This window comes from Tyto alba, unplaced genomic scaffold (genome assembly GCF_018691265.1).
Source record: "Tyto alba isolate M040663 unplaced genomic scaffold, T.alba_DEE_v4.0 Super-Scaffold_37, whole genome shotgun sequence".
NCBI classification, from domain to species: domain Eukaryota; kingdom Metazoa; phylum Chordata; class Aves; order Strigiformes; family Tytonidae; genus Tyto; species Tyto alba.
Window position 1 is genome coordinate 33066 of NW_024881312.1, and position 12888 is coordinate 45953.

General features: G+C 53.3%; 1 long non-coding RNA gene across 1 annotated transcript in view; it reads right to left on the reverse strand.

Annotated features, from left to right (window-relative positions):
- Positions 1–8147: 8147 nt before the first annotated feature.
- LOC122154292 overlaps positions 8148–12888 on the reverse strand; it is a 74537-nt gene continuing 69796 nt past the window's right edge. The window contains exons 4-5 of the long non-coding RNA XR_006166179.1: positions 8771–8839; positions 8148–8289 (exon numbers count right to left, since the gene is read on the reverse strand). This is a non-coding gene — a long non-coding RNA (uncharacterized LOC122154292). The remainder of the gene's footprint in view (positions 8290–8770; positions 8840–12888) is intronic.

Below are 12888 nucleotides of genomic sequence, written 5' to 3' on the forward strand. Positions count from 1 at the left end.
GAGCACCCCATCCTCAGTTGTGTTGATGGACCTCATTCAATGGTGTTTAAACTCACAGCTGAGAAGTGTGTTTTAGTGTTAAGTTGTATTGTGTTTTAATTTTTCTTCTTTTTTCCTTTTCCCCAGTTATAAAAATAAACCCTCTGTGCCCGTTTTCATCAGTTCTCTAAGGAAAGCAGGTAAAAATTGCTGTGAAGAAGCTGTCACAATCAGGTACAGACTTCAGTGGAGAAATCCGAAGTAAAGAAAATTGATGTAAATCCCAGGGGGGCCAATGAGAGAAATAGCAAGTTTGGAGTGGTGAGGAGCAAGGTTGTCCATACTGTGTGTAGCCTCAAGGAGCTGCTTTTCCTACCTGTCCCCACCTCCTTAGGAGACACTCTGCATAATATAAACTGGAGAATTCTTCTGTCACTTCTTCAGAGTGGTCATTGAAAATGTTCCTTTAACCTACCCTCCTGAAACCTCTCTAACTAGCTCTACAAGTCATCAGTACTTGAATAAAATGATGGAGGATTCATGGCTTGTTAGGACTTTTGTCACTGTATTGACCCCGTGGTGTATTTGGGGCTGAATCAATGAAGCCCAGGTACTGAGAAGGCACTGAACAAACCTTTCAAAAGCAAAACCACAAAGTTGCTTGAAGCCTTAATGGGCCTCACTGAGGGACATTATTGAAAAAGCCTCCCCATGGACTCATCAGAGCAAATAATTGGCGGCTGTGATTGCAGGCAGGCAAAGGCACTGGGCAGCAGCTCTGGGGCTGAGAAAACCCTTGGTTTCCTTTATGAAGCAGAAAGTCCAAGCTGTGACCTCCAGCCTCTGGGAAGGGGGGTCCTGTTCCTCATGCTCAGGTCATGGCTATTCCTGGGACCGTGGGATGTGGGGTGTTCGACACCGAGTGCAGGACAAACATGGCACAGCAGCTTCCCGCTTCCCTTGGGGCTGCAAGGAGGCAACGAGGCTTTCTCACAGGCTTCAGTGGCAGAGATAACTGCCATAGCCAAGGGCACCAAACACCTGGGTTCTGTTGGTGCCTTCCAGCCTTGCCAGTGCCTTTTGCCATCCCCGCCAGAGGCTGTTGGACAATATCTGATACCTGCCCCTATTTCTTTGCAGGCTGTAGGCGCCCATTTCGCTTCCCCGCCTTGGTCTCACCCCAGCATTTCTGTATCTTCACTGACGTTTCCCACTACCGAGGAAAGCTCTACCACCTCAGAAACCACCCTGCCAGCAGCGAACCCAACCCGTGAGACTTTCTGTGGCCTTTCGCCTGACCAGAGAGAAGTAACCTCACCATGACCTGCTAAACCCTACATCTGCTGCTGTCCCATCACATGTTCAGGCAGAGTGGAGATGACAATCTATCCAAGCCCTCGTCCTGGATAAGGCCCGTGGGGTTACTGTGGCAGAGGAACTTTCCCAGCCGTGTTCCTGCTGCTGGCCTCTCACCTCCAGAGACAAAACTGACCTCACAGTCCCCTTCACAGCTGTACGCTTCCTGCTCGAGTTTGAGTTTCTGAGACACAACTGACCTCAGAATAACATAGTCATCCATCAACCCCATTATGGCCCAGGACCTGGCCAAATACAAGTATGCTTCTTTTATTAAAATTAACAAATATTTCTTTTATTATAATCTATGTTTCCTACTGACTATCTGAGTGCAGAATCATTCTTTACAGGAACTGCAATATTTATGTTGGCAGATTTTATATCTCCTGTGTGCATCTTTTTTTTGTTTTTCTTCTTCCTCAACTTATTCTGTCTTCAAAAATCTCTTTAGGGGAAAGATTACTTGAATTATAGAGTAGCTCAGGTTTCGAGGGAGCCCTGAACATCTTGTCCAACTTTCAAATTCAAGGCAGAGTAACTAGACGAGGTTGTTCTAGGTGTCCACCCAGCTTTGCACCATCCACAAAGGAGCTGAAAGTGCTCTCTGTCACATCATACAAGGGGATAATAAAGACATTCAACACTGTTGGCCTAAGTACTCATCACTCAGGGATGCCAATAGTGTCTGCTCGCACAGAGGACTTTACCACATTTGGGTTTGATCATCCAGACAACTTCCCATCCATCGTTGCGCACATCCCTTCAGCCCAGACACCACCAATCTGGCTATAAGGACACCACAGGAGACCATGCCAAAGGCCTTACAAAATTCCGTGTACACAATATTCCCTTGTTTTCCCCGCCAATTCTGGTTTAGCAAGGCCTTTCTTATCCTTCAAGTGCCTGGAAATGGCAGCAGGAGGATGTGTCCCATCACCTTCCGAGGGACTGAGGTAGGCTGACCAGCCTGTAATTCTCCCAATTCTCCTTCCTGCCCTTCCTGAAGATGGGTTTGACATCTGCCTTTTCCAAGGACCCCAGAACCTCTCTGATTGCTCTGTCAGTTTTGGGGCACGGTCTAGAAAGAGAGAGGGGTGTGACAGAGCAGACAGGAGCACTTACAATGCTCCTGTCCAAGGCAGCTGAGGTGAATCTCACTGGGAAGGTGGGGTTGTTCCTGCAGTCACACACAGAAGTGTCAGGGCTCTGTCAGGTGCCCACAGCTGAGCTGGCCTCGGGCACTCCTCTTACACACAGGGCTGTTCAGAGACACGAGTCCTTCCCTTGCACACGCAGAGGCAGTGCCCTGCAGGAGCCATAGTGTCTCTCTGAACTCCTGCTGCCACCCCCAGAGGCTGGGAGGCACCTCAGCCCTGCGCTGCTCGCCCTGCTCTGCACCCGTGGGAGATGCCCCGAGGCACGAGGAATGGACACAGGGACCACAGTTCAGGGAAGCACCTCCCAGTGCTGCATTCAGGGGGTTTCCTGGGGGATGTGACTCTCTACGTGAAGTGACCTCAAGACACAGTCAGTGTCACAGGCCTTCATGGCACCCCCAGGAATAGCTGATGGCATTTGTGCTCACCGGGGTTCATCTCAGCTCACATACATGATGTGCAGGTTTACATCTTCTCCCTAAAATGCAAAGATGCCCTTCTGACCTAGACTTCTGATGTCCCTCCATAAAGGGATGAAGAACCTCTCTGAGCTGGGGTGAGAGGCTGGTGCTGAAAAAGGTGGCTGTGAGGGGCTACTCCATGATGATTGTCCTGGAACAGTGTCATGGTTTAACCCCAGCCAGCAACTAAGCCCCCCGCATCCACTTGGTCACTCCCCTGCGGTGGGATGGAGGAGAGAATCAGAAGGGTAAAAATAAGAAAACTAATGGCTTGAGAAAAAGGCAGTTTAATAGGTAAAGTAAAAGCTGCACATGCAAGTAAAGCAAAACAAGGAATTAATTCGCCACTTCCCATTGGAAGACAGGTGTTCACCACCTCTGAGAAAGCTGGGCTCCATCACACACAGCAATACGTAGGAAGACAAACACCATAACCCCGAATGTCCCTCTCTTCCTTCATCTTCCCCTAGCTTTATTGCTGAGCATGACATCATATGCTATGGAATACCTCTCTGGTCAGTTGGGGTCAGCTGTCCTGCCTGTGTCCCTTCCCAGATCCTTGTGCACCCGCAGTCTGCTCACTACTGGGGTGGGGTGAGGAGCAGCAAAGACCTTGGTGCTGTGTAATCACTGCTCAGCAGTAAAGAAAACGCCTGTGTAATCAACACGGTTTTCAGCACAAATCTAACCAGAGCCCCATACTAGCTACTAGGAAGAAAATTAACTCTATCCCAGTGTTTTGCCAGTTGACGGGGTTAACACAAAGGACACAGGCACCGAGCTAAAGAAATAGCCTTATTTTACTTTAGTTTAAAGCAGCAGAAAGAATAAGCAAGGTAATGCACCTAGTCATTACTACATAAAGCTGGCTATAGTGATTAAGAAAGATCCATCACCAATTGCCCTCCTACTTTACCATCCCCCCGCCCCGTGCACCAGCTGGGGAGCCCCGTCCCAGCGAAGGGTCGCAGAGCCTTTCCCGGCAGCTGGGAAGTCCCACGCAGGGCGTCCGCTCGTAGGGGAGGTCTGCGTCTGTGCTGGGAGAGGGCCCGGCTTTTGTACAGTTTAACAAACAAGTCTAAACAAAACGCACAGGAGATATCTGGTAGATTGACGTGCCTCACTCAGGTGTGTCCGGATCTGGCCAGGATCTGGGCACGTCTGAGGAGTTTCTGGTTTTCTTTACATTTGGGATTTATAGTTACTTCCTATTGTTTACTTATAGTTCCCAGGGATTGTTCCCAGGGTTGCATTTTCATGCTGATCAGATGCTGGTTGCTTCAGTCTGCTAATAAGATGCTGATTGCTTCATGATGCTGATAAGATGCTGGTTGCTGGTCGGGGAATTCACTCAGAAGTCAACTTTGGTTTGAGGCCGATTGTTTGGGCCTTTTTTTGTTTCACCCAGCCAAAACCAGCACAGGTAGCTTCTCCGGTGTGTCCAGTGAACACAGGCACGGAGCTGACACTAGTTCTTCAGGTCTCTGGCAGGAGGCCTGGCTGTGCAAGGACACTGCTGCACACCCCATCCCACGCACTCACACTGTTCACCGGTGTTTTCATCTGCCGGACAATTTCTTGGGCACATTCTTGAGATCAGCTTTGGAACAAGACCTGTGCCTTCAGGCAGTGCCCCGAGAAGATCACCTTTCTTCTTGGAAACGCTGTTGTGGAGGCCAGTTCTGTCCCAGCGGTGCCCACTGCCTGTCCCTGCCTGCGGTCACAGAGCTCCCACCCGGCAGGACAGGGACCAAGCTGCCAGAGCACGCAGACCTTTTACCAAACCAAGCAGGTCAGAAGGAGAGTGTGGAAGTGAAAAGAGAACAGCTTTGGAAGTCCAGTTGGTCTCTGGCAATCCTGCCACGATGGGACTCTTCCCCTCCAACTCTGCACATAGGAGTTGTTCCTGCAGCTCTGAAAGGGTCTTGGAGGAAGGATCTCAGAAAAAAAAAAAAAAGAAGTTACTGCAGGGCCCTTTATTTTGTTCAAACACACAGAGAGCACAGCTCCTCATTTACAGAGCCACTCGGTCAGAAAAGCAAAGCAGACAGTGAATTGGGAAGGGGATGACAACATCATTACAAGTCAGATACCAACAAGAACAAAAGAAAATGCAGATGATGGGCTGGGCCTGTAATGAGTTGCATTGTAACTGTTGTGCAAAAGAAGATGAAGAGTTTATTGCTGCTTAAAAACATCAGGTCATCTATTTCCTCAGTGCATCCTTGAGCTCCTGGTTCCTCATGCTGTAGGTGAGGGGGTTCACTGCTGGAGGCACCACCGAGTACAGAAATGACAGCACCAGGTCCAGGGATGGGGAGGAGATGGATGGGGGTTTCAGGTAGGCAGAGATGGCAGTGCTGATAAACAGGGAGAGCACGGCCAGGTGAGGGAGGCACGTGGAGAAGGCTTTGTGCCGTCCCTGCTCGGAGGGGATCCTCAGCACGGCCCTGAAGATCTGCACGTAGGAAAAAAGAATAACTATAAAACACCCAAATGCTATAGAGACACCAGCCACAAAAAGTCCAACTTCCTTGAGGTAGTCAGAGTCTGAGGAGAGCTTGAGGATCTGGGGGATTTCACAGAAGAACTGGTCCAGAACATTGTCATTGGCAGAGCGGTTGTGAGAATGTGTTGGCAGCGTGCGGGAGAGAATTGAGCAGCCCAGTGGCCCAGGCAGCTGCTGCCATGTGGACACAAGCTCTGCTGCCCAGGAGGGTCCCGTAGTGCAGGGGTTGGCAGATGGCAACGTAGCGGTCATAGGACATGACAGTAAGAAGGAAATATTCTGATGATATCAAAAATAGAAACAGAATTACTTGGGCAGCACATCCTGGGTGGGAGATGTCCCTGGTGTCCCAGAGGGAATTGGCCGTGGCTTTGGGCAGAGTGGTGGAGATGGAGCCCAGGTTTCTGCAAATGCCAGGAGGAGGAACTGGGTGATGGAGCTGCTGTTGGACATTTGTTCACTCTGCGGATGGAGGATGGTTGAAAGAGAAGACATAAGCAAGTTAGGGCAGACTTATTTTACTCAGTCCTATTCTATTTCCCCCCAAATCCTCCAGAAGTTATTTCTCTTTCTTTGAGGGAGCTTCTTTTCATTCCTTTTCGTGAGGTCAGGTTTGTGCTGCTGCTGAGGACGCTTTCTCTGAAGGGGCAGAAATCCTTAACTTTCATATTGCTCTCAGCCTGAACACGGGAGCCCTGAAGGACAAACTAACTCCCTGTGTCCTAGCGCAGAGCCAGGAGGGCTGGTCTGCCCACGAGTGACCTGCTGGTCACCACAGAGGTACCCTGTGCTCACACATCCCTCCATTGGGGGATGCTATCACTAAAAACTGTGCTTGGAAGCATCCAGTTTTCAAGTCCATTTCTCCAAACTGTTCTCTCTTTCCTTGCACAGCTGAGCAGGGGGGGATGCAGAGGCGTGTCCCGACTCTCTGCTGTCTTTAGCTGCCACAGCCAGGAGCCTTTTCTCTGTCCCCATGTCACCTCCTTGTCAGTGCTCACAGCCCCCATCCCACCCGCTGTGTGCTCAGCTCTGCCCTGAAGACCAAGGGGCATCTCCCTGTTCGCAGGTCCTAATGAGTAGGTCAGACAAGCACTTGATGTCTCTCCTTCCCCCCACAGCTTCTCCCCACAGCGCTGTGGGGAGCTCCCCGGGCAGGCTGAGTGCTGACCCTGGCAGGCGGCAGAGTCCCTGCCCCAGCACACAGCCCCCTGGGGTGCAGTTCAACGCATGAGGCGCTGGTTGGATGGTCGCATCCAGAGGGTAGTGGTCAATGGCCAGTGGTCCAGATGGATATCAGCGACGAGTGATGACCCTCAGGAGTCCGTGTTGGGAGCAGCACTGTTTGACATCTTCATCAGTGACATAGATGGTGGGATCAAGTTAACCATCAGCAAGTTTGCAAACACCACCAAGCTGAGTGGTGCAGCTGATACACCTGAGGGATGGCATGCCATCCAGAGGGACCTGGACAAATGAATCCCTGAGAGTCCATGTGAAACTCGTGAGGTTCAACAAGACCAATTGCAAGGTTGTGCACATGGGTCGGAGCAATCCCCAGTATCGATACAAACTGGAGGATGAATGGACTGAGAGCAGCCATGCTGAGATGCGCTTGGGAGTACTGGTGGATGAAAAGCTGCGAGCAGTGAGGTTTGCTCCTCGTCATTGTCTCAATGTTTACTCTGTCAGGTCTGTGTCCTGGTACATTTTGGTGTCTGATTTCCCCATTTTCCATTGGTTTCCCGATTGCCATTTCCTGCCCTGACACCACAGTCCATGCACAAGCCACAGGATGATGATGCCCATCAGCCCCAATTGCATTCCACTGCCCTGGGGAATCTCCGATCCCACCAGAGCCCCTGGTAAATATTCCCCTGCAGTCAACCCTGCTGAAGACATGAAATCATAGAATCCTAGAATCATGTTGGTTGGCAAAGACCCTTGAGGTCATCCTTAAGATAATCACATGCAGTGGTGGGAGGGAAAACTTCCTAATGTAAAAGTGGGTGATACATCAGTGCATGCCTGGAGAGCTGAAGCCACAGTCAAGAGGTAACGAACACAAAGCCCCACAAAGCCTGGCCACACGTGTCGGGGGATGGAGGCAGGTCTGGTGCCCGTGAGCTGCCTTCCTGGCCTGTGGTGGGGCTGAGGGGGCCCCAGAGAGAGGGGCATGAGCTGGGGGTCTGGGAAGGCGCATGGGCCCAGCATGGGGCTCTGACATCTCCTGTCAAGTCAGGACTGTCGAGTCCAAGGGAGAGGGACCCACTGCCCTTCCCAGCGCGGGGCAGAGGATCCAGGGGTCCGGGCTGCCTGTCCATGTTCTCTTGCCCCGACACCAAATTGTCCTCTTTGGGGGACAGTGCTCACTGGAGCCCTGGTAAGGACCTGTTCCCTGCTGTGCCTCCAAAACACCAGCTGCCCCAAGGGCTGACACCGTCTGCGCCTTCCCTCTCCCAGCCTCATGGCGGGGATGCTCCAGTTTGCCCGAATCCGCCCTTCTCTGGGGGCACATGCTGGGTGGGAAGAGGATCTCCTTTACGGAGACACCCCAGGTGTCCGGGCTCCTTCAGTCCGTCAGCTCACCGATGTGGTGCAACCAGAGAGGACCGAGGCGTCTGGGTGATGGCAGAGGAGAGGGGATATGGACACAGACATGGACGCACACAATCAAGCAGAGTGTAGCATTGCTGAAGGGGTTTATTGATCGTTAGAGGGAAATGGCCCAGGGCTCACAGGGGAACAGGTGGGGTCATCCAGGGATGATCATCTCCTCATGCCACTGGAGGGAGACAGGTCCAGACTGCCACCAGCATCTTCAGTCCTGAAAGACAGAGCCCAAAGATAGTGTCCTCTGGAACCTAAGAGGTTCTTGTCCCCACCATCGGTCTCTGAAGTGTCCTGAGGAGGGAGAAGGGCATTGGAGCCCTCATTCTACCCAGGAGAGGAATTGGCTCTCCTGAGACCCATATGGCACCCAGAGCCCCTTGCCCAGTGAGTCATTACCCCGGGATGCCCTTAAATCTCCCATAGCCCTGCCCAGCCCTCACGGTGACCCTGGGGAGTCAGTATGGCACCGGAGCTCCTGCCTGGCCGGCACGGTGAGCCTCTGGGTCCGTAGAGCCCCACGGAGTGCCAGGAAAGGCATGGGGTCAGCTCTGTCCAGCTCAGCCTGGGACGTGGATCAGGGCGAGTCCCCTCTGTTTCCCTCTCCCATACCCAAGGTCTGCCCACCCCTGAGGGCCCAGGGGTCCCCCGGGGTCCAGGCTCCTTTGTGGGGCTGGAGATGTCCCGATGTTGCTCACCTAGACTTCAACAGCTGCAGCCAGGCGTTTCTGGCGCACAAATTCCATCAGCTTGTCATCCATAAGGGGCTGTGGAGAAAGAGATGGTTAGGGACATGCTTGGTGGCACTGGGGTGTACTGGGAGGCGGGTGAGATCAATGGGGTCCTTGGGGAAGGTGCCTCTGGGGAAAAATGGAGTCCATGTGCTTGCATGGTGGTGCACAGAAGGTAGTGAGGATGCTGGAGGAAGGGGCTGTGTGCTGGGATATCCTGACGTGTACTGGGTTGTAATGGGATGGATGGGAATGCAATGGGCATCTTGGGAAATTGCGCCGGGATGTTTTCTGGGGTTGCAGTGGGTATACTGGGTCACACTGGGCTGCCCTGGAATGTCATGCTCATGGGAGGGAAAGGTCTGCGGACAACAGAACTCATGGTACTCACTTTAGCTGTCTTCATTCGCCCAAGTTTGAGTGCCGCCTGTAGAGAGACCATGAGACCTCACTGGTCACTGGGATGTCTCCAGTCCCAGCAAGGCATGGGAGGACTTAAGTGCTCTCCAGTTCCCCAGACAGGATGCCCTCCAACTCTGCCCCACTACTTACATCCAGGCTATAACTTCCAGTTGCTTCCAGGAATGCCTAGGGAAGGAGAGGAAAGGGTTGGTCTGGATTGGAACTTGGAGGGGCGGTGGGTGGGGGGCAGGTGTTCCCAGTCCCTCCACGCCCACAGCTTCCCCCTGATCTGAGGAGGAAATTTCCTTCTGCTCCCCTCAGCCCTATTCCTGCATTTTTCCCTCTGGGATGGGGATGGAGACAAGGATAGCATAGGGAATTTAGGGCCTCCAAACCAGAAGGTGGTGGAGGGAACACAGAGATAGTGCACTGGTGTGAATTAGTGGACCCCAAGGGACTGGTCTGGGAGCACTGATGGGACAGGACTGTGTGGGATGGAAGTGAGGGGAAATTATTAAAAGTGGAAGGGACATGGGGACTTCAAGGACAGTGATTTTTGGGGGGCAGAAGGACCAAAATGAGGGGATTGGGAGAGTGTTTGGGATCCAGCAGTTCAAGGAAGGGGATCTGGGGACACTACCACAGTGGACAGAATAAAAGGCAATAGACTGAGGGGAAGAATGGAAAGAAAGACATTTGGAGCAATCGAAGGGAGGGCGTTTGAGGACCCTACCTAGGACACAAGGACATCGCCAGGAATGATGTCTGAGGGGACAGAAAGGATGGGATGAGAAGAGGCAAAAGGGGCACCAAGACAAGAAAATGGTCACGGCCTTCCCAGGGAGGAGACAGGTCCAAACATTCAGTGAGGAACTTGGGCTCTGGGCACAAAAAGGTTAATTGCAGGGAATTGGGGTAAGCAGACAATTGTGGGAGGGAGAAAGCTGCATTGCCCAGGGCTGGAGGTACAGGGCAGCCTGGAGGAGCCCCTTGATTGGGAAAGCAAGAGGCCAAGGCAAAGTTTTCTTCATCCTGCAGCCCAGACCCATTCCCACCCATGAGCCCCTCCTCGTGGTATTGGGGACTCACCTGAGCATCTTCCGGAGTGCACAGCAGGATGGTGAAGAGCAGGGCCACGCTGAGCATTGCGACCTTCATCTTCCTCTGTGGTGCGGTGAGTGTTGGGTGAAGATGGAGAAGGTGAGGGGCGGATTTATTCCATCCATGACTCCTCCTTTTTCCTCCCGAGAGCCCCCAGGGCAAAGCCAGGCTTGGCAGAGATGCCAGCCCTGGCAACAAGCCCAGCCCAGGCACAGAGTCACCCCCGCCTCCAGCACGGATCCGGACACCTTCCTCAGCATCAGTCCAGCTTCCTGCACGGGGCAGCTGCGCATGGATGGGCCCTGGCATCTGGGGGTTGTTAGGGACAGCACACAGAGCACCCCTAACAGCCGAACACCCTACGGTGATGCCCCACTCTTCCAACATTAAACCATCATCCAGCTTCCTCCCACAGATAGATCTCTGCATCTTCCAGTGCCCCTCACCTCTCATCACTGCCATCTGCCAGTGCTGCCCACCTCCCAGGGCAATCTTTCTCTCCAGGACTCCACCAGAGGTGATGCCAGCCTCAAATTAGGAGACTCGCAGAGTGATCTTGAACTGTTTTCCATCCCCTTGGGTAAAGCTGGGGCTGGGACTGACCCCTATTCTCAGAGCACCAGGGACCAAGGATTAGGGAAGTCTGGAAAGTGGGAGGACAGCTGGGCACATGGGAACAGCAAGGTGACTGGGATCTTCAGTCACTGGAGGCACTGGGGAGCACTTGTGAGTACTGGGCACTGGGAGACAAGGCTTTGGCTTGGGGGCAGTGCTGGGGTGGTCACGGTGCCCAGCTCCAGCCCACCCCATCCCCTTTGCACTGCGGGCTTCAAACGGATCCAGCCTGCAGCCACGGCCTCCCCAGGGCGGAGAGCAGAGGGGAATATCCCCTGCCCCTGCCCCTGCCCCTGCCCACGGCCACCGTGCCCTCCCAGACAGCCTGGGTCCCACTCTGCAGAGCTGTCCCCGGACGGTGGGTGCCGGTGACTCTGTGCCTCTGGCTCCAGCCCCGTCCTGGCTGGGACTCGGACACAGCTCACCCGAGGGCCTTGACCCCACCGAGTGTCCCTTCAATGCTCTCGTCCTTGGCCCAGGCCAGCTCTGTCCCCGAGCAGGATGTGGCCGTCCAGAGGGACGCGATGAAGTGGGTGCTTGTCCCCGGGCAGCCACTCACAGCTAATTGATGGGACAGAGCCGCCCTGGCGAGAGGAGGGAGGTTTGTCCCCGCAGCATCTCTGATAAGCCGTGTTTGCCCCGAGCCTGTGGCACAAGGAGCCCGTTCAGACAGCTTGGGGCTTGCTGACAGAACAGAACTTAGAGCTGCCCGGGTGATGGGGCTGCCTCCCCAGGGCCACCGCGTCCCTTTCCCTCTCCCCACCTCGCCTGCCCTGCAGCTATCCCGGCCTTTCCAGGGTGGTTTCCTTTGCAGCACCCCCGGCCCAAGCATCACCGTCCTGGTGGCGCTGGGCAGTGTCCTCTGGCCAGGCTTGGGCAGGGGCAGGGGGGGCTTGTACACGAGGGGTTCATTACTCCACGCTGAGTGGGGAGAGCCGCTGGGTGAAGCTGCTGTCCTGGCTTGCACCAGCCCGGCACGACCTTTCCCATCCACCCGGCACCGGTGCGCTGGTTCTGTCTGGTGATGACACTCACCCGACCTGCCACCACCGCTCTCTTCGAGGATGCAGGTGCCTCAGGAAGCAAAGGAAAGAGCGGGGTCCCCTGTTAGCAGGGACATACCCATGATGGAGACGGGCAGAGTTGGATCAACAAGCTCAGGCAGCCCTGTTTTACCTCCCTGCAGATGCACACAGCTATCACAAGAGACAGATTGCAGGGCAGATATTTATTTATTTCTGCATACCAAGAAGAGGGCATTTTTCCTGGTGGTGTGAGCTAGAACTGGAAGGAGATAGGGCCAGTAAGGTCAGTGTCGGGAGGTGCAGCATGTAATTATTTGTGTCTTTCAATTGCTGACGGTCAGAAGTAACCGCAGGTAATGACCAGCAAATGCAGCGGCCGCACTGAGCGACAGCAGCACTGGAGGCATTGGGCTCGTTGCCTCTGCTGAGTGCCTGGGACATCCACTTTATGACAGCAGAGCCACGAACACTTTCTAAGGCTGGCGTGTTCCTCTGTAAGCTCATCCTCTGTTTGCTATGTGCCACAGTAATTCAAGCTGCCACGCTGTGCTTCCCAATCACCATTCACTTTCACAACCTTCCAGCAGTCCGTTTCACACGTCTGAAAGTAAAATAGTTCTCTGGTCTAGTCCTCTGCCTATGAGGGTGTGAGGGTCATTTATTTTTGTGAGGCACAAGCTGGGAATCAAAGGCTGGTGGCAACAATCTGGTTCAGGTTTTGAAGTCAGTGGGAGGTTTGCCTGAGTTTCGGTGAATCCAAGGTGTCACTGGGTTTGTTCCCGTGGTGAGTCAGACTCCTGTCACGGCTTCAACGAAATAAAAGTACACTGATAAGTCTTTCTCAAGATACGTAAATGGCTCAGATTCTTCTCTGACATTATATGTCATTTTAAATTCCTCTGGTTATATCTTTACAGGATATAAACGATATATCTTTACGGG